General features: G+C 38.5%; 1 protein-coding gene across 6 annotated transcripts in view; it reads left to right on the top strand.

The window, feature by feature from the left end:
- The window catches only part of ACSL1 (acyl-CoA synthetase long chain family member 1), a 307660-nt gene that overhangs the window by 28317 nt on the left and 253163 nt on the right, over positions 1-26180 (top strand). The window contains exon 1 of one of the 6 annotated variants that reach the window (XM_053703879.1): positions 8136-8279. The exons of the other annotated variants lie outside the window; for them this stretch is intronic. The gene's annotated coding sequence lies outside the window, so the exon portion shown is untranslated. Of the gene's footprint in view, positions 1-8135; positions 8280-26180 lie in introns of those variants that run through there. 6 annotated transcript variants of the gene reach the window in all.

Raw genomic sequence — 26180 nt, 5'->3', positions numbered from 1 at the left:
TCGGCCTTTCAAGGCCAAAAATAAACCTAATTTTCGTCCCTTTCGTAGAAACGGACCAGCCCAAAGTGCTACGTCCTCTAAGCAAGAGGGTAATACTTCTCAAGCCAAGCCAGCTTGGAGACCAATGCAAGGCTGGAACAAGGGAAAGCAGGCCAAGAAACCTGCCACTGCTACCAAGACAGCATGAAATGTTGGCCCCCGATCCGGGACCGGATCTGGTGGGGGGCAGACTCTCTCTCTTCGCTCGGGCTTGGGCAAGAGATGTTCTGGATCCTTGGGCGCTAGAAATAGTCTCCCAAGGTTATCTTCTGGAATTCAAGGGGCTTCCCCCAAGGGGGAGGTTCCACAGGTCTCAGTTGTCTTCAGACCACATAAAAAGACAGGCATTCTTACGTTGTGTAGAAGACCTGTTAAAAATGGGAGTGATTCATCCTGTTCCATTAGGAGAACAAGGGATGGGGTTCTACTCCAATCTGTTCGTAGTTCCCAAAAAAGAGGGAACGTTCAGACCAATCTTAGATCTCAAGATCTTAAACAAGTTTCTCAAGGTTCCATCGTTCAAAATGGAAACCATTCGAACAGTTCTTCCTTCCATCCAGGAAGGTCAATTCATGACCACGGTGGATTTAAAGGATGCGTATCTACATATTCCTATCCACAAGGAACATCATCGGTTCCTAAGGTTCGCATTCCTGGACAAGCATTACCAGTTCGTGGCGCTTCCTTTCGGATTAGCCACTGCTCCAAGGATTTTCACAAAGGTACTAGGGTCCCTTCTAGCTGTGCTAAGACCAAGGGGCATTGCTGTAGTACCTTACTTGGACGACATTCTGATTCAAGCGTCGTCCCTTTCTCAAGCAAAGGCTCACACGGACATTGTCCTGGCCTTTCTCAGATCTCACGGATGGAAAGTGAACGTGGAAAAGAGTTCTCTATCTCCGTCAACAAGGGTTCCCTTCTTAGGGACAATAATAGACTCCTTAGAATTGAGGATTTTTCTGACAGAGGCCAGAAAAACAAAACTTCTAGACTCTTGTCGGATACTTCATTCCGTTCCTCTTCCTTCCATAGCGCAGTGCATGGAAGTGATAGGTTTGATGGTAGCGGCAATGGACATAGTTCCTTTTGCGCGCATTCATCTAAGACCATTACAACTGTGCATGCCCAGTCAGTGGAATGGGGACTATACAAACTTGTCTCCGAGGATACAAGTAAATCAGAGGACCAGAGACTCACTCCGTTGGTGGCTGTCCCTGGACAACCTGTCACAAGGGATGACCTTCCGCAGACCAGAGTGGGTCATTGTCACGACCGACGCCAGTCTGATGGGCTGGGGCGCGGTCTGGGGATCCCTGAAAGCTCAGGGTCTTTGGTCTCGGGAAGAATCTCTTCTACCGATAAATATTCTGGAACTGAGAGCGATATTCAATGCTCTCAAGGCTTGGCCTCAGCTAGCGAGGGCCAAGTTCATACGGTTTCAATCAGACAACATGACAACTGTTGCGTACATCAACCATCAGGGGGGAACAAGGAGTTCCCTGGCGATGGAAGAAGTGACCAAAATCATTCTATGGGCGGAGTCTCACTCCTGCCACCTGTCTGCTATCCACATCCCAGGAGTGGAAAATTGGGAAGCGGATTTTCTGAGTCGTCAGACATTGCATCCGGGGGAGTGGGAACTCCATCCGGAAATCTTTGCCCAAGTCACTCAACTGTGGGGCATTCCAGACATGGATCTGATGGCCTCTCGTCAGAACTTCAAAGTTCCTTGCTACGGGTCCAGATCCAGGGATCCCAAGGCGGCTCTAGTGGATGCACTAGTAGCACCTTGGACCTTCAAACTAGCTTATGTATTCCCGCCGTTTCCTCTCATCCCCAGGCTGGTAGCCAGGATCAATCAGGAAAGGGCGTCGGTGATCTTGATAGCTCCTGCGTGGCCACGCAGGACTTGGTATGCAGATCTGGTGAATATGTCATCGGCTCCACCATGGAAGCTACCTTTGAGACGAGACCTTCTTGTTCAAGGTCCGTTCGAACATCCGAATCTGGTCTCACTCCAGCTGACTGCTTGGAGATTGAACGCTTGATCTTATCGAAGCGAGGGTTCTCAGATTCTGTTATCGATACTCTTGTTCAGGCCAGAAAGCCTGTAACTAGAAAGATTTACCACAAAATTTGGAAAAAATATATCTGTTGGTGTGAATCTAAAGGATTCCCTTGGGACAAGGTTAAGATTCCTAAGATTCTATCCTTCCTTCAAGAAGGATTGGAAAAAGGATTATCTGCAAGTTCCCTGAAGGGACAGATTTCTGCCTTGTCTGTGTTACTTCACAAAAAGCTGGCAGCTGTGCCAGATGTTCAAGCCTTTGTTCAGGCTCTGGTTAGAATCAAGCCTGTTTACAAACCTTTGACTCCTCCTTGGAGTCTCAACTTAGTTCTTTCAGTTCTTCAGGGGGTTCCGTTTGAACCCTTACATTCCGTTGATATTAAGTTATTATCTTGGAAAGTTTTGTTTTTGGTTGCAATTTCTTCTGCTAGAAGAGTTTCAGAATTATCTGCTCTGCAGTGTTCTCCTCCTTATCTGGTGTTCCATGCAGATAAGGTGGTTTTACGTACTAAACCTGGTTTTCTTCCAAAAGTTGTTTCTAACAAAAACATTAACCAGGAGATTATCGTACCTTCTCTGTGTCCGAAACCAGTTTCGAAGAAGGAGCGTTTGTTGCACAATTTGGATGTTGTTCGCGCTCTAAAATTCTATTTAGATGCTACAAAGGATTTTAGACAAACATCTTCCTTGTTTGTTGTTTATTCCGGTAAAAGGAGAGGTCAAAAAGCAACTTCTACCTCTCTCTCTTTTTGGATTAAAAGCATCATCAGATTGGCTTACGAGACTGCCGGACGGCAGCCTCCCGAAAGAATCACAGCTCATTCCACTAGGGCTGTGGCTTCTACATGGGCCTTCAAGAACGAGGCTTCTGTTGATCAGATATGTAGGGCAGCGACTTGGTCTTCACTGCACACTTTTACCAAATTTTACAAGTTTGATACTTTTGCTTCTTCTGAGGCTATTTTTGGGAGAAAGGTTTTGCAAGCCGTGGTGCCTTCCATCTAGGTGACCTGATTTGCTCCCTCCCATCATCCGTGTCCTAAAGCTTTGGTATTGGTTCCCACAAGTAAGGATGACGCCGTGGACCGGACACACCTATGTTGGAGAAAACAGAATTTATGTTTACCTGATAAATTACTTTCTCCAACGGTGTGTCCGGTCCACGGCCCGCCCTGGTTTTTTAATCAGGTCTGATAATTTATTTTCTTTAACTACAGTCACCACGGTATCATATGGTTTCTCCTATGCAAATATTCCTCCTTAACGTCGGTCGAATGACTGGGGTAGGCGGAGCCTAGGAGGGATCATGTGACCAGCTTTGCTGGGCTCTTTGCCATTTCCTGTTGGGGAAGAGAATATCCCACAAGTAAGGATGACGCCGTGGACCGGACACACCGTTGGAGAAAGTAATTTATCAGGTAAACATAAATTCTGTTTTTTTTGATGTTCAAGTGACCAAGGCCTTTGTTGGAGGCCGAAACGTTTTGTTTTTTTACTTTTCACATTAAAGGTGATTTATATGAAGCTGTGGTGCCTGCTTTTTGGTGTTTATACTTGGAGGATTTACACCGGAGATAGATATATCTATCTAATGATGTCTTTTGAATTGCTAAAACTTTACCTTCACTTTAATCCCCTTCTCTTTGACTGTTTTCTAGTTTATTATAGTTTTCCCCTTTAACCTCTCTGTGTTGCAGCCATTTCTGACTATCTGAGTTAACATCTACCCTGAAACCTTTTGACTGCTAACCTTTTCAGTTACAACATTGGTGGCATTACACAATTGTCATAACATTTTTGAATTGTGACATTCCTGTTTGACTTTTTAAAAGGACACTCAATCTTTGTATTTCGTCCCTTTCTGGATTTAGTGGTATCCGGAGTTTTTTTAAAACTTAGATTTTTAGTAAAACAAAAACAGTTCTCTATTGATATTCTCGTTACCGTGAGAGTTAAACACATTTCATCAATAAATTATGTGTTTAACCCCTTTACAGGCGTTAAACCATTCTATACAAGCAACAGTGCAATAATGAACTACTCTAACAAATTATAGCGTTTTTTTTTTCCTTTTGGTATTTTTATGCCCCTTTTAATCACACAGTAAAACGAGGGATTTGTTTGAAAATAAAATGCTCAATGGATAAAGAATATTTAAAGGGACATAAAACCCCAAATTTCTTTCATGATTCAGAATTTTAAACAACTTTGCAGTTTACTTCTATTATAATTTTTTTTTTGTTTTCCTTTGTTGGCAAGCAGGGATGTAAGCTCAGGAGTGTGCACGTGTCTGCAGTAGTTTTTGCAAAAATGTTATATATTAGCAAGAGCACCAGACGGCAGCACTATTTCCTGTCATGTAGTTCTCCAGACACGTGCACGCTACCGATCTTGATATCTCTTCAACAAAGAATAACAAGAGAACTAAGCAAATTTGATAATTGAAGTAAATTGGAAAAATGTTTTAAAATTGTATTCTCTGAATCATGAAAGAGAGAAATTCTGGGTTTCACGTCCCTTTAAATTTTACACTAGAATGTCCTTTAAATACCTGCATATTTTACATGTGGGGAAACTACAGCTACAATATCATGTTACAAAAGAAAAAAAACTGACAAGTTACCGTTGTGCAGGGTAAGGAACGTTGTTCACCTTGGCCTGCAATATGAAGGTTATTTGGAGACCAGGTAATTGTTTTCCTGCTCTTCTCAACTTTAAAGGTTAATGGTAAGACTTTCAATAGCATGAAATTAACCCATTAAATTAGACTTTCTGCCGCCCATGTAGTGATTTATTTCTGCATTATATATGTTTAACCTACAGATGTAAAGCAATGATAGGATGGTATTAAAGACTGACTATATATTTCTGGTATACTATAGGGAGATTAAACTCCTAAATTAAAAAGGCATATGTAAAAGTAAAAAAGACTAGCATTAATTTTATTTATTTTTTTATTTCATCATTTTGCTTGTTTTTCCTGTAATTTTGCTTTATTTCCGCTTTCTCCAGAGGGTCTGCAGTACATATTTTTAGCTCTGGTTTCCAGATTCAGGCAATATGGGTGCATTTCTAGCAGCTGTTTTGAAATTCTGCTGTTTAAAGGGACACTGAACCCAATTTTTTTTTTCTTTTGTGATTCAGATAGAGCATGCAATTTTAAGCAACTTTCTAATTTACTCCTATTATCTTCGTTCTCTTGCTATCTTTATTTGAAGAAAAAAAGCCATCTAAGCTTTTTTGGGTTAAGTACTCTGGACAGCACTTTTTGATGGGTGATTTTTTTTTTTTTCCACCAATCGGCAAGGACAACCCAGGTTGTTCACCAAAAATGGGCCAGCATCTAAACTTAGATTCTTGCATTTCAAATAAAGATACCAAGAGAATAAAGACAATTTGATAATAGGAGTAAATTAGAAAGTTGCTTAAAATTGCATGCTCTATCTGGATCACAAAAGAGAAAATTTGGGTTCACTGTCCCTTTAAATGTTTATTTAAGTAAACAAATAGCATTATATTTCATTTTTTAATGCTTGCCCCTCCCTCCTCACACTTTAGGTCTTTTGTGCAGATCTATTCCACTCAAAACAATCTTCTATTCAGTGAGGTTAATGAAACTTTGTATGGGTTGATAATGTGTACTCAGATTTGCAGGGGAGCAATGACATTAAAGGGACTATAAAGTCAAACGTTCATGTTTCAGAAAGAACATGTAATTTTAAACAATTTTCCTTCACTTTTATAATTCGTTCTCTTGGTATCAATTGTTGAAAATCATACATATGTAGGCTCAGAAGTAGTGCACTACTGTGAGCTAGCTGCTTGTCACTGTCTCACCCAATGGGGCCTATTTAACAAGGTGCGGACAGACATGATCTGATATTGCGGATCATGTTCACTGCACATCGATAAATGCCGACCGCATACGTTGTCGGCATTTATCATTGCACCAGCAGTTCTGGTGAACTGCTGGTGCATCGCCGCTCCCTGCAGATTCGTGGCCAATCGGCCGCCAGCAGGGGCTGTCAATCAACCCTATCGGGTTGATTTCCGTCAGTGTCTGTCCGCCGCCTCAGAGCAGGTGGACAGGTTATGGAGCAGCGGTCTTTAGAGCCTGAAGGCTCGCCGGAAACACGGGGCATCAAGCTCCATATGGAGCATGATAAATAGGCCCTAGTAAAGCATTGTTCTTCAACAAAAGGATACCAAGAGAAAGGAGCAAATTTGATAATAGAAGTAAATCTGAAAATTGTATCTTCTATCTGAAACCCAAACGTTTTGTTTTATGATAATGTCCCTTTAAGGTCTAAAACTCAACTCTATATGTTTGTTTTCATGTTGCTGTGAAGAAGGGACATGTTATTCTGCAGACACAAATTCACATCTTATGAGAAATACAAAACCAATAATATGTGATATCTTAAAAATAGAAAAAATAATAATCCTAATAATAATCCTCTGAGAGAGCCTGACATTGAGAATGGATTAATGGAATTAATTTACCAAAAAACTAACATTACAGCTATGAATATACCGTATTGTGCCGCATATAGGCCGCACCTGAATATAGGCCGCACCCTTAATGTTTGGTGCCATTTTGAAGAAATAAAATTTTTAAACTATCTTCTCACACCTACAATACTCATAATGCAACAAAGTTCCCAAAAAGGGAGGCCCTTAAATGCACATTAAGCCAACAAACATTGTGTGCATGATGGCTAAACAAGTCAGCCTATCATGCGTCCATAGATAATGGATAATTAAAGTATCAAAAGCTAAGTTAACCAAAAGCTAAGTTAACACTCTTACCCACAAGCTGAGGCAACTTCTTTTTAACACCCGGTGCTGGATGTGTGGCTAACTGGACAACCCGGTCCCCTACGATTGTGGAATCCCCTTGAATGTAGCTGTGAGCGCTTCCTTCAGCAATAACAGGCACCTCCATATTCATCCTTAAGGTTACTCAGACTTCCGCACCGGGTAATGACGTCATCACTCAGCGGCCAATTCAGTGGGGTAGCGGTAGTGGATCACGATTAAGGGTAGAAACAAGTGCTCACTGCTAATGGCCAAGTCTGAATTCAAATGAAAAATTGTAAGGGGAGCACTCGCTTGTTGTAAAACTTCACTTTTATTTCGCCAATTTAAAAACTACTTACACAACAGTCCATAAAACAAGCATCATAGAAGCCCAATCAATACAGATAGCTGCTATTTGCATCAATTGGGCTTCTATGATGCTTGTTTTATGGACTGTGGTGTAAGCAGTTTTTACTTTGGCAAAATAAAAGTGACATTTTACAACAAGTACTCCCTTTGCAATTTTTCATTTGAATACAATACCCATAAGGGTGCACCGGAAGTTCGGCAAGTCTGCGCATGTGCGATATTGCGATAAGCACCCGAATATAGGCCGCAACCCGCATATAGGCCGCACTGCAAATTTAAAGGTACAAATCAAGGGAAAAAAGTGCGGCCTATATTCGGAACAATACGGTACATAATCTTACTATGTAATTAAAAACAAATCTCTCTTTTAGTATGAATAACCTTAATATATGATATTGTATCTTAAATAGAATATATATTTATTATTATTTTTATTTATTTTTTTTCCCTCCAAAAAGCATTTTATTTAAAAAACAGAACTGTTTAAAAAAGAAATCACATTTTTTTTTTAAGTCTGTTTCTGATGATATAAAATACATGTATAGTTTAATTTCAGTAGTTTTTGTTGTCTGATCAGTTGATAATTGGTGTTTTTGGCTTCTCCTTCCCTGACCTTGTAGTATCTGATTTGCTTTTACAATCAAGTACAGGATCCTGTGGCAGGGAAGAGTTAAGCCTGCTTTCCCTTTCCCAGTGGAAATCATGTTTTGGTAAATGAATGTCTGTCGCTGCCAGTCGTCTGCTTATTCTTCTCAGTCTTTAGTGTCATTGTGTCAGGGATGCCACCCTCTTGTGGGGTGACTCTCTCCAGACTAGCGTGTCATTGGCCTTTTTATGCCATGGTTACCTTTCGCCTACTAGGCACTTAGTAACAGGCCTCGCTGCATGTGACTTCTGTCCTGAGAGTCCTTGGCTGTAAGGGGAGCACCAGCTGACAAGTTCACGTTCCATGGTTAGTTTACTGCAGAGTGTTCATGTCAGTCAGCTTTCAAAAGACATTGCGGTGAGTTGTCTTCTGTTTAACTTAACATTTTCCATTTTTTCATCTTTAAAGAGGTATATTTTATATGGGGTGTGAGATCTAAAAATAGAAATAGTCCTCTATCGGTGATTTTGTAAACAATTGAACTATGTTTGGTATAGAGATAATGCAAATTAATAAAAAATAAAAAAAAAGCTATGATATTTTGGATATCTATATCTCTATCTTAGGGGCTATATGTAGAAATGTATTAACTGCACACGTACTGACATAATATTCTTTTACGGCTAACTACATACTATAGACCTGTAATTCACTTGAGCTCATAAGCTAATGGTATTTTCTTTTCTGAAGATCTCCCAATTTATATATTTGTTTAACTCTCTCAGAATATGTCTGGGGCCCTTTTTATGAATGTTCCTGAAATGAAATATAACCAGCTGGTGTGCTGGGATCTGCCATAAAATTATATCTGTGTGATTTAAAAAAAGTGTTTAACTTAAAGGATCCCCCCCTTGTTTATATCTATAAAGACCGAGCATAACATCTTGTCCAATTTACTTCAAGTATCCACTTTGCTTTGTAGAATAAGCAGCAATGCAAATTTGAAAAGAAGTAAATTGGGAAAAACGTTTAAAATTGCACAAACAATCTGAATCCTTTAATTAGTAGCTTTTCATTTTGCCTAATTTCTGCTGAACCCTAAAGGGACATGAAACCCAATTAATTCATAATTCAGACAGATCATGCAATTTTAAACAACTTGCCAATTTCCTTCTATTTTTTTTTTCTTCATTCTCCTTGCTATCCTGTGTTAAAAAGAATACTTGGGGTCGGCTCAGGAACAGCAATGCATTACTGGGAGTTAGCTGCTAATTGATGGCTGCACACGTATGCCTCTTGTCTTTGGCTCACCAGGTACTGTATGTTTAGCTAACTCAAAGGAGTGCACTTCTGCTTCAACAAAGGATACCAAGAGAATGAACAAATATATGTAAATTGGGAAGTTGTTTTAAAATTGTATATGTCTGAATCATACATTTTTATGTTTGTCCCTTTTTAACGGTCTTAAATAGGTCTCAGATACATAGGTGACACCAGTGACTGACTGATAGTATAAGGAGGCGGTGTGAGCATGTGCTGATACTTTATCAATGTCTGTCCAGCATGATACGCTGTAGCATATCATGCTCAATAGACATCACTAAATGACAGCATACGTTGTCGGCATTTAACATTGCACAAACTGTTCAACGGAACTGCTTGTGCAATGCCGCCCCCTGCAGATTTGCGGCCAATTGTCCGCTAGCAGGGGGTGTCAGCCCGATCGTATAGGATTGAGCGGATTGCAGACCGCAGCCTCAGAGGCAGCGGAGCAGCGGTCTTAAGACCGCTGTTTCCAGCAAGCCTGAAGGTAAGGTTTGCTTCTCTTTCAAGTTTAGATTCCCTTTTATTTTTTTGTAATATTGATGGTTAATCTGCATCACAGTTTTTATAGATATTTGTTTTAATAAAGGGACGTAAGTCAAATAAAATGTATTGGTCTTGTGATTTTACACCAGTTTAGATTGTGCATTTTAGCAAAGATTGTTTTAGAAGCAAAAGACTACAAAGGAGTTTAAAGAACAGTCTATTTAAAAAACGTTTTTATTGTTTAAAAAGATAGATAATCCCTTTATTACCCATTCCCCAGTTTTACACAATCAACACTGTTATATTAATATACTTTTTTTTACCTGTGTAATTACCTTGTATCTAAGCCTCTGCAGATTGTTCCTTATCTCAGTGCTATTTACAGACTTGCATTTTAGCCAGTTAGCGCTGGCTCATGAATAACTCCACAGGAGTGAGCACAATGTTATCTTTATGGCATTCATGAACTAGCACTGTCTGGCTGTGAAAAAGCAAATAAAATGCACTGAGATAAGAAGCGGCCTGCAGGGGCTTACAAATATTAAAAAAAAATGTAGAGGTTTAAAGGTTGTTATAAAGTATATTAATACAACAATGTTGGTTGTGCAAAGCTGTGGGATGGGTAATTAATGCATTTTCTGTCTTTTTAAACACAGAATATAGACTGTCCCTTTTTTTTTAATCGCACACTTTTCTTAGGGAATAGATAGGGTGTGTGGATATATATTCAACATTTGTCAAACCTGTAGTATAAGTAAGAAAGAGAAAAACGCTCTTTGAAGAAGTGGTGCTAATTATCTCTTTCAAAAGAAATGAATCATTCAATTTAATATATATTAATAATAGAAATCATTAAACAGCTGTTTATATACATGTTGCAATGTCACATCTCCTTTCTCAGTCAAAACAAGTAACTACTATTTTATGGTATTAATCTTTACCTCAGGGCTAACAGTATGGAAGTTGCTGTGTTAAATCCAATTATATACAGATTATGAAACCTGTACCCTAATCTTAAATTAATATTATGAGCCTTTACTGCAGGGATTAGTAACTTAACAACATCTCCCTGTTTAAGCATTAGAGTAGGAAAGGGACACGACAATTTAATTTTTTTATGTAATACATTTTTAAAATACTCTCTTACAGATGTAGTTTTGTTTGTAAAACAAATGTTCCTGTACTGAGGAAAAAATAAATGTAGTTTTATACTTGGGAAGCGTGTTAGTCTTCACTCTTGCCAATATGAATGGCTATTGCTAATTCTGTTTTTAATATGAAATTACATAGAGTATGTGTAGTGTAAATGTGGTTTATAAAATATCTAAATACAATTCCATAGGGAAAGTAATTGTCACCATTGCTTGTAACTGTTTGGTTTAAAGTTAACATGTGTGGCTGTAGGTTAGGGACACAGGGCCCAACTCTAAAACATTTACTGGGCTGGTGAAATTCTATAAGAATGCTCATCAGCGCTTCTATTTTGCCAGATGGAATTTATATAGAGCCACTTTTTACCCTGAAAACAGGGTGTCACGCCAAGGGGTGTATACTGTATTTTCTTATAGGGAGAAGATGTATACATTACAAAAGTGCACAATTAAATTAGTTTGTTAAATATCATACAAAATGATATATATATATATATATATCATTTTGTATGATATTTAACAAACTAATTTAATTGTGCACTTTTGTAATGTATGTGTGTGTGTATATATATATATATATATATATATATATATATATATATATATATATGTATGTATGTTAGTCCAAAAGCACAGGTCTTAAATAAAAAATCACGTTTATTCAATCAAGTTTAAAAAGACAAACATATATCAAACCAACCCTTATGTACCCATCTTGTAACTTCATACAGCTTAAGCGTACCGCCATTCAGTACATGTATGTGACGTCATCAGAGTGCGTCAACGTGCGCAACGTCATGATGTACGTGCCCATGTTGCCATAGCAACATTGTATACATAACAGAGTAACGGTTACATTGGGCAAAGGAAAGGTGATGGTATATATCAATACTCAATTTTATCACACAATATGGCTGTTAAAGAACATATGGGGACAAAAATGATCAAAGTGCTTAATTCATAGCATTATATAATGCACATATCGCACCGTACTAGATGATTAAAGCATAATATTGAACCCTATTAATAAAACGGCAACTATTGTGAAATAAAATTAAAAACAATAACGATGCACACTAAAGAACAGTATAAAGCTATATTATTTGATACTCAGTCTAAATACAAATACCAGATGGCAAATAAAGCTTAGTTTATATAGCCAATTATTGCATGCATATGAACCCTCATTGGTCATGCCTAATGACACATATTGCCATCACGTCTGAGTTAATGTTAGATGTATTGGAACACTTCATAGCCCAATGGAGTATATTAGAAACCTTCTCAAACAGTGAGACCCCAGTAAGAATGCAGTTCAGTGCACAGTTGAGTGTGTTTTAAAGCCCAATAGGTATTCGGGTCATAGATCACAGCCTTCAATAGAAGGGGCTAAAATCCAGAGAGGTGTTGAGGCCCCTTGGGGCTAGAGTGTCCATCCGATATATCCACTTGCCCTTAAGTTGTAGCAATTTCTTAGCTCGGTTGCCACCCCTAGGCATGGGGGATGCATGGATCGCAAACTTGAAACAGCATGCTTGAACTTGGTGAAGTGACGTGCCACTGGTTGGTTTGATGGGCTGTTTGTTTGTGGATAAAGAGTTAAGCGCTAAAAGCATGGGTCAAAAAATATAAAATCAAAAAATATAATGGAATATAAAAATATAGTGTATACTTAATATGAGTGTATAATCAATTATAGTATATAATCAAGTAAGTGGGTAATAAAATATGGTGTACAATAAAATGAGAAATGTTATGGGTGATATGTGACCTAGGAGATATAACTAGGTAATAAATAATAGATGTGCAAAGTAAAAATTTCAAATGTGTAATGATGAGTTAAGAGGACAACTTGGGATTAAAACGGTATAGACAATTTAATAAGTGACATAAAATACATCTAGTACAAATATGAAGGGACGACTTCTAGATAGCCTGTTAAAATAAATGTAATCAATACTTGCGCTTTTTAAAAGGTGATAAGTAGCCTAGGCCTTTGGCTATATAAAAGAGTACCTCAGAAATTTCCGTTACAAGTTCCAATGCGATCCTCACATTTAAGAGGGGAACAAATACAATGTGTTCTTAGCGGGTCGAGCTCACCGCTTGTGTGCAGTCTGGCATTACTGGCCGTTAATGGATGGCGGCTTTTTGTGAGAATTTCCCGTGACCCCTCTGACGTCACATTTACAATCTTGGCGTCCGGGACAAACAAAGACACTTTGTGTTTAAAGGGACACTCAGGCTAAATTAAATTTTCATGTTTCAGATACAGCATGTAATTTTAAACAACTTTCCAATTTACTTCCATTAAAACAATGTGCACAGTCTTTTATATTTACAATTTTTGAGTCACCAGATCCTACTGAGCATGTGCAAGAATTCAGACTATACGTATATGCATTTGTGATTGGATGATTGCTATCACATGGTACAAGGGGAGTTGAAATAAACATAACTTTGAAATTTGTTATAAAAAAATCTACTACTCATTTGAAGTTCAGACTAAGTGCTATTGCATTGTCTTGTTATCTTGCATTTGTTGATTATGTAAATCTAATGTGTTGACTGGTCCTTTAAGGAATCCTAATAGGATACAATGTAGCAAACATATAGGGTATGTTTCCTTAGTTCTTATCGCCTATTCCCTAGCAGAAACCGATACCTCCACTTCCTACCCATACACCATCTTGTGGCGTTTTTGAACTGCATGTTCCCATTTCATTTTAAGCTGGAGTGGAGACTTAATTAAAACTTGTTCACTTCTGTTCTGCCAACACAAATTGCTGTTATTTGTATTATTGTACGTCAGAGCAGTGCTCCAAAAGGTGCTACTATTCAGCTGGAAGCCTACCTGGGAGAGATCATTGTACCTCATTTAGACAAACCCCTGAAGTACTGGGCAGTTAATAAACTGAGATTAAATGGCCAAAAATATCTTTCTGTCCCATGCAGTAGTGTAAAAAGTGAAGGACTGTTCAGCTTAGCGTCAAACATCCTTACTGATAGCAGAAACAGACATAAGCTGAACATCCAGAGATGCTTCTGTTCCTTAAAGAGAACGTGCCACTAATTGAAAAATGATTCTAATTGCTAGATTGCCTGTTATACTGCTAGTTCTCATATTGCCCAATTATGCTCAAAACCTACTGTACTCTGAGGAACAACCTTAGCCAGGGCTGGACTGGGAATTTAAAGCAGCCCTGGAAAAATATAAAGACCAGCCCTATTTTCTGTTGAGTCAGAAGAATGCAAATACCCAATTTTTCTCAAAGGGGACACTACTTTCCCAATGTTTTTTTCAGAATTAAATTATATTACTTTGTATTAAATACAAATGTCAGATTGATGTTATATAGGCACCCTACAACCCAATGGCATTCAGTAATCACCCCTTTAAATTGTAGCTTTCCAGCCCCAGTTGCTGCAGCTGTTATTTATTGTTATTATTAATATATTTTATTGTAATATTTTTTTTTATTTTTTTTTTTTAATTCTTTTTATTAGCTAGAAACAGATACAATAAAAACAAACGGCAAGTACAGATGCACGGTCAATGACATAAGCATGATACATAATAACATATACATCATTGTGATCCAAGACTCTAAGTATGGCATGGAGGAGCGATCTAACAATGTTAATCTCGGTGATAAGTAGGAGGTCATGCTCTTGTGAATGTCTCTTTCAGCATTGGTGCATCTCAATAAAGTCTCTTTTCAAACAAAAATTGGAGTCTGCCATATCTGCCTCAATGTAAAATTTTTAACTAAAGAACATTTGAACAACACTTAACATAACAATATAACCTTTCAACAAGGTGACCCCTTATGGAGAAGGGGACAGGAAAAAAAGGGGCAAGGAAAGCGGGAAAAGAGAATTTTTTTTTTTTTTTTTTTTTTTAAAAAAGCATAACCTCAGCGGGGAGTTGCGCATTACTAGTGTGATCATTGGGAGTTTCTGCTCGCTCTATCAAGGCGTGGCCGCCCTCACCAATGTTGAGTAAGGGTAGAATTTCAGAATGTAAAAACGGTTTTATGATTTGGTCCTTTAAGTCCCTGTGAAAAGTGTTTATAAGCGGACACCATTTTTTAAAAAAAGGCCTTAATCTACGTATCATATCTAGCCGTACATCATATTGCTCTATGTATAGCTGTCTTATCAGCAGATGTTTGAACTATTGTTGGAGGTTGTTTGGAAAATCCATCTAGTTAGAATACACTTCCTCTCTAGCAACATGCACAACGTTAGTATCTGATGGTGTCGTTTATGTGTGTCACCCCACTTAAAAAGGTAAATCTCTGCTGTGGTGATCTCTATCTCTATATTAAACGTGGTTTTGACCCAATATTGCAAGTGGCCCCAGAAGCGTCTGATAATTGGGCATGCATACCAATAATGTAGGAAAGAGGGGGATATACTGCTACATTTAATACATTGATTGGGGCACAGGTCATTCCATTTTGATAGTCTGAGGCGTGATATAATCTTTGTGTAATAGTCTGACCTGAGCCTCCCTGTGAGTAATCGCAAATGTAACCCGTTTTGTAAGGTCTAGGCTGTCGGTTAGGTCTTGCACCGTCACCGCCGTGGGGATGTCTGTGACCAATCTCGTCAGCATATTAGTTTGAATTTGGGTCTCCGTTTGTCTTAGTAGTCGAGTGTAAAATTGCGAGAGAGAAAATCTCCCCACCTGAAACAGTGTTTGCGCTATGGCAAAGGGCGATGGGTCCCAAAAACCTGCATAAGATGCCTGTAGGGACGTCACATAGTGTCGCAATTGGAGGTATGCATAAAAATGCCGATTCGAGATCCGGTGCGTAGCCGGTAGCTCCTGAAAAGAGCGCATAGTGTGAAGCAAGGGGTCCAGAACGTCCCCCAATACTCTGATACCGAGGGTTCCCCATATAAGAAATGGTTCATGTTCATTTCCTGCTGGGAAATCCGCATTCCCGGCAATGGGTATGTATTTAGGGGGAGGACTGACCACCCCCAAGAATTTGTGAATCGGGTGACATGATCTCAGCGGGTCGCGGTATAGTACATTATTAGCAATTGCAGGTGGTAGGGACGATAGTTTTGCGTATGGAAGGTAGGCCGGCGCCAAAGGCGCAAGAACCGCTTCCTCCAAAACCGGCTCAGAAAAGTGACTCGTATTTAGTTGCCAGTCTGGCCAATGCTGCCCAATTGTAGAACTTTAGGTTTGGCAGACCCATTATTGTAATATTTTTATTTATAAACATGTTCTGTGAACTTTGACAGCAATCAAATAAAACTCTTTTATTATTTCAAAATGTCTTTTAAATTACAGTTCAGAATTTATAAAGAAGCAAGCGATCTTAAATCATTAGTCTGTATTGTGCTTGGTAAACTGTCATGACATAAAAAAGAAATATCGGTGAGTATTTGAAAAAAAAGTATCGGTACTTGTACTCGGTCTTAAAAAAAATGGTATCGGTGCAACCCTAGCTGTTTCCCATGTGGGAGATGTATCACCTGTAATGGTATGCTTAGGGGAAACACCTTCCAACATCCACACAATAACCACAGGTACATGATATGCCATAGGTTGTCTTGCACTAGTACCTTCATGGTGTACATGTTGATATGCCCATGTTCAAGGGTTTACATCGTGAAAACGGTAACCACCTTCGGTGAGTGGATGGCCAATCATCATTGTGCCATTCATGAGGCACTCAACAAGGGTGAATCAGACCAGCCAGTGGCACGCCACTTCACCAAGTTCAAGCATGCTGTTTCAAGTTTGCGATCGATGCTGATTGACCATGTACCACATGCCGATTCAGTCGGCGAAACATGTCAGGGGAGGTTGAGAGTTAAATGGGCTCTCTCTTCTTTTTAATGTAGCAGGAATTTAACTTCAAATACTAGCTTAATTTGTCGGTCCCTTGCAGTTTCAAGTATCACTTAAAATTATTTTGATTAAAGCTGTAGCAGCCGATTTAGAAACTAGATCTCTAAAATAGGTTATGGTGGGGTGTTCATAGAATGGCTTTACTTAGCATCTCCAGATAGCATTGTCTAAAATGGATAGTATTTATTGCACACACACACACACACACACACACACACACACACAGGTGGCCCTCGTTTTACAACGGTTCAATTTACACCGTTTCAGAATAACAACCTTTTTTTTCAGTCATGTGACTGCTATTGAAAAGCATTGAGAAGCAGTGCATTTATTAAAATAGCCAGTAGGTGGAGCTGTCTGCTTGTGTTGCAGCAAAGCCAAGCAAGCTGAAATGAATCAGTTTAACCAGAACTGAGCTATGGAGCAGATTTCAAAGGAACAAGATCTTCCGGTCTATAAATCAGTCCAGATTGGAATGCATAGAAAGAACTGTTTGCAGAAAAATGCAAGTGAAATCTGTGTTGTCTGATTATTTTATTAGGTTTATAATGCTGTTTAGCAAATGTTTTTGTTCATTTAACTTAGTTTAATTATATATTCTGTGTTGTGTGATTATTTTATTAGGTTTATAATGCTGTTCAGCACTTAAAGTCTTCATTTCAAAGCTTTAAAAATAATGTATTAGGTGTTACTTATGACAATTTTGAGAGAGGCCTGGAACCTATGTCTCTCACTTCCCATTGACTTACATTATAAACTGGGTTTCAATTTACAACAGTTTCAATTTACAACCATTCCTTCTGGAACCTAACCCCGGCGTAAACTGAGGGCTACCTGTGTGTGTGTGTGTGTGTGTGTGTGTGTGTGTGTGTGTATATATATGTATATATATATATATATATATATATATATATATATGATACACGCAAATCCAGGATTTGATAATGATGGTCTATAAAACTGAGAATACTGCAAACTATAGACAACAGCATATCAGGTATTAGACATGTACGTGCAAAATAGCACGTTATTTTACACACTTAATTAGTAATCTGCACAAGGGAAAACAGTGACTAAGGTATTGATAACTATGCTTTATCTGTAAAGGGAATAAGAATATTTTCAGCTGTCAACCCTTGAAAAATAGAACCACAACCTAGCCCACTAGAAACCTTGTAATTAAATCCACGGTATTGCCGAGATTAGATTAACCACAAATATCATACTAGAAAATGTGCTTAATATAAATAAGCACAACAGAATTTATCATTTATGAACGGCTATTATCTGCTAATAATAATATTTATCGAAATATATAAACCAATATAACTTTGTATTTGAAACTATAGCAGATAAGATACTAGCAACTCTACTTTTACCCACATATACTAATAAATAACTAGTACTGAATTGAACATCAGCAACACAATATATTCTTTTTTTTTTTTTTTTTTTTTTTTTTTTTAATATATTTTTTTGAGGTTATGAAGGATGTTACTTAGAAAATCATCAATAGAAAATAACATTATGATAGGACATACATTTTTAGCATATAAACATAGTGAAATAGCAGTTCCATAGTGCTTATAGTGTGTGTAGCTTAATCTATTATTCCATCTGTCTGTAGAAGGAGTTATCCATCCACAATAAGGAACTAGTAAGTGAGAGTATCTGTCTAGAATGAATTTAACTAGAGTGTCCATAAGGATTTTCCTAGTGTGTAAGAGAACCTCGATTTTATATTCTAGAGGGAACAAGAATGGGCCCCACATTGCAGTGGAAAATATTGAATTGTTTATCTATTCAAAGAAGAGTGAAGCAAAGGGGGGTTGGTGTTATTGGGTTTGGGGGAGGGAAATTCAGCGGGCGAGGGACGCACTAAATGAGATAAAAGGGGAGGGGGCAGAGCCAGCCAAGATGCCAGACTGATAAAGCTTTTGGGTCTCTGAATTTTTAAGTATAGAACAAGTGAGGATATCTCCGATCAATACCATGTGTAGAAGAGGGACACCGAGATATATTTTCATCCCTTTCATAATGTATAATATACAATAACATTGTGTCGGGCTAGTTAAGGTTTTATTAGTAATGGTTAGGTGTGTATGCCCATCATTTAGGACAAGTGATCAATACATTGAAACTCAAAAAGGCACCACCTCTGAAAGGCATTGTCACCTAATCCCTAGACATGAGGTAATTATGGCTAGGAGGTCAATCACTTGCATACCTCTAGTAAGTTAGAGGTAAAATTAGGCAAAATTTAGCATATAAAGGTACAGAAACTCGAAGAGTAGCATACCTCCCATCTAGTATGGACATGTATAAAGAACTAAAGTTACAATGGCCTGGACTATGGTACAGAGCGCATTGAAAGCAGGCCTACTACTCCTGGAAATTGAGTGTATGGTGCTGGAAATGTTGTGTCCTCTAATATATAGACACTGGTATACTGTTACTATGACCAGCTGCGAGAGGATAATCATTAATATCTAAGTGGCTCACTGTATTTCTGTAGAAACAAGCGGAGCTGAGCTATATAGAAAGCTTTGTAACTAATCAAAAGGGAATTTAGCTCTGGTATCAGCATAATAACATAACATATCTGTCGTAATGCTGATCAGTTTTGACATACACCTATACACATAGTAGAGTCCCCTTTCCCGGTGGGGAAAGAATAATAGTAGTATGCGGCCTCAACCTTGGCTGTCATAAGTGAGTATGTGGTAGCCGGTAGCGATATCTCTTATACATAGGCTCATATACGTAAAACATCCCCATACTAATAGAAAAAAAAGAGCAGGGATGTAAAACAGTTAACCAGGTCACTAGAGTATCATACAAGCGCAATAAGGGTATAAAGTAATAATGCATTACTAGGCTAAGAGCTATAGGTGGCCACAACCTGTAAGAGTGAGCCTGACCATTCAATATGCCTAAAATTATATGAATGAGGGAATCGCATAAACATTATAAGCAGTTATACATATATCTAGAACATTTTATAATCCCATATAACATTTAAACAGGCGAGTATAGGTTAAACATTAAGAAGTGGTAAAGCGAAATCACCCAAGTGTTTAAAACCTGAGCATGAACCCAATAAACAAGAGCTACTATGTAAACTTTTAAGGGACTTAGAAAGATTAATAACCTTTAGGCACAATTTTTATGAGCTAAGGTTGTGCAACTTATATTGAAATAGGAGTAATAGAGTATCTAGAGTCTTGAGTCTACAATCTTCAGACCCGAAGGTCGTCATCTGGGGTAGTGAACGGCTAGGAGACAATAGTCAGACAAGTAAAAACATTTTGGGGATCAATTAGGATACAAGATTTATCAGACACCGTAGCATCTAGGTGTGATGTATCTGGATATTCCAAGAAATTTCTCAGAGCATCTATATTAAAAATCCCCAGATTGCAACCTCATATTGGGCTCCCTTAAGCATTACCAAGGTGATCTAGCCACAGGGTAAATATATAAACTTGACTTGTGCATACCACATCAAACATTTTAATCATGTCGCCATTAATGTTGACCTGTAGAATTAGAAAGTGACTGAAAACGTAACAGAAAATGTTCAGTTGGCTAGGGCTGTTACTAGGTCCGACTTAGGATATAAACGCAAGGGTCTAGGTTGCCGTTGTCAAAAGCACTTCAGAATGACCTAGCCTATCATGTCCGCTGCAACTAGAACGCATAGTGGAAAGAGCTGCCGACAGGGCAAAAGGCATAAGACCACCACAGCCATACCTGTATTTAGCCCACTCCTGTCTAGATGCTAAGTCCAGAGAAGTCAGAGTCAAATTGTAAGACAACCGCCACAGATTAAACACAAGGTTTTGTCAGCAGGTCAGGCGGCTTAACTTTACGGCTTTGCTGAAGACTGCCTCACATCACTTCCCATAGAGCGTCAGGTGCCTCCTTGTCCCCTCAGGAATTCTATGCCCTGTGTTCCTTCACAGAGGACTCTGGTTGCGTTGCTTCTGCTTACTGGTAAATTGGCTGCGCCGTCCCAGATTACAGCTTTTCCTGGATCCCAAAGTGACCTCCATAGCTTGTTCGGGCCGCTTGAGAAGCGGTGGGGAGCGCTTTGCAGCAGTGTATCACGGGGGTGGTCAAGGATCGGATATTTGTTGCCCCAGAGGTTAGTCGGCCAACCGTGACTAATACAGGTGATGTAGTCTTCTTCATTGTAAAGATAAGGGCCATAAAAGCGTCTGGTATAAGGTGGAGCTCACCAGAGCTTTATAGTATGACTGAACCGCTCAAATTCCTCTGTGGTAAGGCACAGCACCGGCAAGCCAGAGCGGGGATTCTTTATATTTTCCTGGGTCACTTGAGTTGAACAGATTAATTTGTAGGCCGACACATATATGCTCCTGACAGCGGAAAACAGATCCAGGAGTGAGTCCACCCGTGAAATCTGATATATCCTCGATGGTGCTTCGCAGAGAGGGGGGAGCTGCAGGCTCATATGCCTCCATAACCTGTGGTTGGTGAGGTGAGAATACTGCCAGCTTGTCCCTTTATAGCATTCAAATATTTCTTTAGCTCCCAGTTATGGGCTTGAATAACCTGCGTCGTCGCAATCTCCCAACTGTTTAGGTACTCCATTTTGATCTAAGATGGTGACACGAGCCCCTGCAATGAAACACTTAATACAGGCGTAAAGGGCTGTTCATTAGCAATGCTCAAGTCCAGCTCTCCCTTTGTATAAAAGTCAATGTAGATTAGGTAAAAGTCCAGAACAGCATAGAAAAGGAGGTCTCCTTTGTACAAGTAATGCCACTGTTTAAGGTTATAAATCAGGAGCTCCAACAGTGTGTGTCTGACCACTTCGGCGGCTGGCTCCGCCCCCAGCAACACAATATATTCTAATGTAGGCAGAGTATTAAACAACCTATTTTTAAAGCTACATTATATTTAACTATGTGAATCAATACTTTTTGCAGAAGGAACACTCTAAAACAGACATCTTCATCTGGTATTAAATATTCATTATATAACAATATTTAAGATTTCTTGATCCTATTTTGGCTAATGGTATATACCTATATACAATTGCATTAATTAGGATTTCAATATTTGATCAGTCAGAATATCATAAGATTATTTAAGATTACCTCAATCCTATCAGAAGGATATATTTGTTACTTTCCATGTACATGGGACATCACACTAACTAGATCTAACCCTACCACTAGGATTCTCTTAGATATACACAAATAATGACATTATAGAATGAACTACTGATCTGAAGACTATGGATTAACATCCACATTCTAGGTCTTTCAAGATAAAATAGCAAATCACAATGCTAGGTCTCCACCTATAAAATCGAAAATTAAGAAGTAACTTTAAGTATTGCACCACAGTTACCCGCACCATTTAACCCAGATTTAGGTTAAAATTATTTCCTGTGGTTTTTAATAGTATTGTTTTTCCATTTTTTTTTAAAATGCCCCAATAAAAGTTATATTTTAAATCTTGTTTCCCTTAAATATCTACCACTTGTAGCTCACCAATTCTAGTTCACAATTAGGGACCTTGAGTGCTTCCAAAGTGTACATTTCTTGGTGGTCCTGTACCACCTTTCTGTGTAACCTGCCCACTTATTTCAGTTCTTTTGACAGACCTGCATTTTAGCCTATCAGTGCTTTCTCATAAGTAACAATGTTATCTATATGGCAAACATGAACTGACTCCCTCTAGCTTTGAAAAACTGTTAAATGCATTCAGATAAGAGGCGACCTTCAAGGGCTTAGAAATTGGCATATGAGCCTACCTAGGTTTAGATTTAAACAAAGAATACCAAAAGAATAAAGGAAATTTGATCATACAAGTAAATTGGAAAGTAAAATTGCATGCTCTACCTGAATCATGAAAGTTTAATTTTGACTAGACAGTCCCTTTAAGGAAGCCATTTCAGACTTTTTTTTTTTTTTTAAATAGCACTCATGCATTTTAGATAGTATGTGCCCTCATATCACAATTGTTTGCACTCTCCAGGGTTTAAAATACCATAAAAGTTTTTTTTATTTATTACCAGCAAAGTTTTATGGGAGTGAATTTGTAAAATATAAATATAGATAGTGTTCATGGTGTGCAGGTGCCGCACTGGCTCTAAGCTATCCAAAGCACAGATTAATTGCATTATTTGATTTCATGTTAATTTCTTAATATTGCCTAAAACTTTGTCTGATTGGTGCACCCACTAAATAGGCCCTGGAAAGCACTGTGTGTAACACAACTTTACATAGATTATATGTTGAGGAAGCTTGAAACAGATTTATATTCAAATCTGAGATTCTGTCACACTAGCATTTGAATTACTTTTTTTTTTTTTTTTTAATTTGTCAACAATTTATTAATTATTTAACAGTTGGGTTTTTTTTTTTTCCAATAAAATATTTACATTCATTGGATACATTTTGACTAAAATTATTTCTCCACCTTTCCTTCAGGCTAATGTACATTTTATTATTCAACAACTACAAAGAGCAGTTTATTTATTTAATGCATTGTTATTCTCTTTGTGCAAAATTTACCTGCAGGTGTTTTTACTGGGAATAGGTTGTTATTAATCCTATCTGTATTGGGTTACTCATAATCCCTCCTATATTGTGTGTTTTTTTGTTTTGTTTTTTTTAAACAAAATTGTTAATCTGTGCACTGCACATGTTTGGCACAGATAAAAAGAAATTAAGTGGATGTGGTACCCAGAAACTGTAGATGGTGACTTAGGTCAGTTAGCAATGTGACATTTCGGAAAGGTGAGTGCTTCATTCCTTTATATATAGTCCAGTTTCACATAAAAGTATGCCCACCAACTCCTTTTAAAATAGGCAGTCCACATACAGTAGGTATTAACTTGCAGAGCAAGCTTGAAACGCCTCAATAACCGCAAAGCTTCTCACTTTCCAAGGTGAAGAAGCTATATTAGGAAATTACAGCAACATTTTGGGGCACCTGAACCTTTTGTCAAGCTATAAACATAGTGCAAAAACACACTGATATACTAAAGGCAATTAAAACAAGGGCCAATCACAAAGCCCAGGGGGCGGGCATTAAATAAATCGCCTAAATACAAAACTTGAACCCTTTGCATCCCACTCAGGCAAATGAAAGGACCCAGGAATAAAAACAACTGACATCTTGATTAACTGGACCTCAAAAGGGAGAATTTTATATTCCAATAAAGGGGTTGAGGTCAAATTCTCTACTCATTCCTTTGGGGTGCATAGTATCTTATTTATGTAATAGCGCTCAATCTATATTGTGTGTCAATCTACCCACTCATTTCACAAGATTTATAGCACAAGGTAGATCGAACTCTAATACTGATGAGCCCACAAGGGTGAAATAGGCTCCCTCTTTCATGTTAAGAATTATATGTCTTGGGAAGGAAAAAGAGGCAATGGTACCTTCACAAACAAGGGTTTTCTCAATAATTGATGGGAGGCCCTAAATTGGTAACTAAGCTTTATAACCATGTGAGAATGAAGGGAAGAATATAAATTGGGCTTTACATTGGGTTCGTTTTTTTTTTTTTTTAAATTATTTTTGAGGTTGTAAATGAAAGAAACAGGCACACATGTCAGAATAAAAATACAGATAATTAACCCAATTATACAAAGAAAAATTAACCTCAAGTTTTTATTCAAGACGTATCCCCTTGAAATATGATGTAGTCAGATAAAATGATTTCCCTCAATGATAAGTAGAGGTCTCTCTCGGACCCCCCATAGGAGAATTAAAGTCAGGATGGGGAATTCTAGGGGATAAGATAAAATAACAGAATGGGCCACTTTTGGGCCCCGGATGTAAACTATTACTATGTGAAATGTATTTACTTAAGCCATATGAGTATATAAGTATATATATATGCAGCTAAACTGGCTGAGTTTAGAATAACAACATAGGTGTAAAGATGTGCGAGTTAAGGAGATAACCAAAAATAATCTAATAGAGCTGAATTGGCTGAAAACATATTAACGTATGCACAGAAAACTGCAGTGTAATGTACTATATAAAGGACAAGCAACTAGATAATGCTCTACTACTCTGTGTAATAGCAGTAATGGTTGTATAGGCTCCTAGGGGAGATATTCAGGGAAGCAACTAAAATGCTAGACAGGAGCTAGAAGATTTAATGCAACTATGATTTATGAACTGGCTATTAGGTAGGAAAAAATATATTTGATTGTCCTGGCTAGCAGCAAAGTTAATAGAAATCATTATTATACTGTCTAAATATGGACACAAGGTGGCTAGGAATATTGAAGTTAATTAAGAATAGCTAAGGACCTAAAGTCTCATAATAAGAAAACAAACACTGGTCCTCCATGAACCCCCCCCCCCCCCCTAGCTGTAACCTTCCCTGCAATAAATGTGCGCATCCAAAAGGTAGGAATCAGCTTGCTACAACTTGTAAAATATAAGTAATAGAAAGAGAAACAAGTGCAGCACCAACAACACATTCATTAAATAACTATCTTTGTCAAAAATCGAAAGATAAGGGGGATATGAACATAAGTATAGGAGGATATTTCTCTTACTGGGAGCATGAAAATAAGCAACGTTTGTAAAGTCAGAGTCCCAACCTTAACTAAGTGAGCAGGCTGTCCACTTTAAGGGTTACATGTTGATCTCCCATTTTTAGAGAAATAAAATATTTAGCCCACTCCAGACCGGCCTCTCATGCCAAAGAGTCTCCGGTATTGTAAAAAGTTCAACAGACCCAGACCTCCGGGATCCCAGTTAGGTTGCACTGAAGTCAGCAGCTGTTCGTACCACAATATGGGCAAAAACATTACTCCCATATCTTTTAGATCTCTGAGAAAGAATCCATCCATGATTGCCTCAAAACTGACCTGACATGGGAGTCCTCCAGGAGCAGCTACCAAACGGTGATGCACTGCTGTCGCCATTATTTCTGCATAGTAGGACTGCTCCGTGAATACAGGAGCTCTGTACATCGTTTTCGGTATTACAAACCCAGCTGATCTCCTCCAAGGCAGACTCCCCACTGTATATAGATCCTGGTGCGCTGTTAATGAACCGCTCCTTTCTTTCTTAGTCTGGCTAGCCGGGGATGTTGGTGTATTAGAAACCGGGGTATGCAGGGAGTAAACAGAATCTATAAGAACCATTGCAATGATGGGTGCTCTCCGGGAGGCTTTGGTCTTGATCAGCTGAGGCGATCCGGGTTCCCATGCTATGTTGAGTGGGGTCAGGGAAAGCTGAGGTATGCATCGTTTTAACTCTGATATCTTTAGATATCTTTCTGATATCTTTAGAGCTGGTTCCTCTACCCTTTCCGCATTGTCTGGGGGTGCAGGGAATGTCTGTATAGTACACTGTTCTCTGCATGGATCCTCCGGGCGGGTATAGAGGGTCGGAAGGTGCTCATTAGCGGACTCCTCACTAGTGTCAAAGGAAGGCACAGCAAATGATGTGGATAACACAGGTCTCCATGGA

The sequence above is a fragment of the Bombina bombina genome, chromosome 2, assembly GCF_027579735.1.
Source record: "Bombina bombina isolate aBomBom1 chromosome 2, aBomBom1.pri, whole genome shotgun sequence".
Lineage (NCBI taxonomy): Eukaryota > Metazoa > Chordata > Amphibia > Anura > Bombinatoridae > Bombina > Bombina bombina.
Note: the sequence above shows the minus strand (reverse complement) of the source record. Positions and strands in the feature narration are given on the sequence as shown.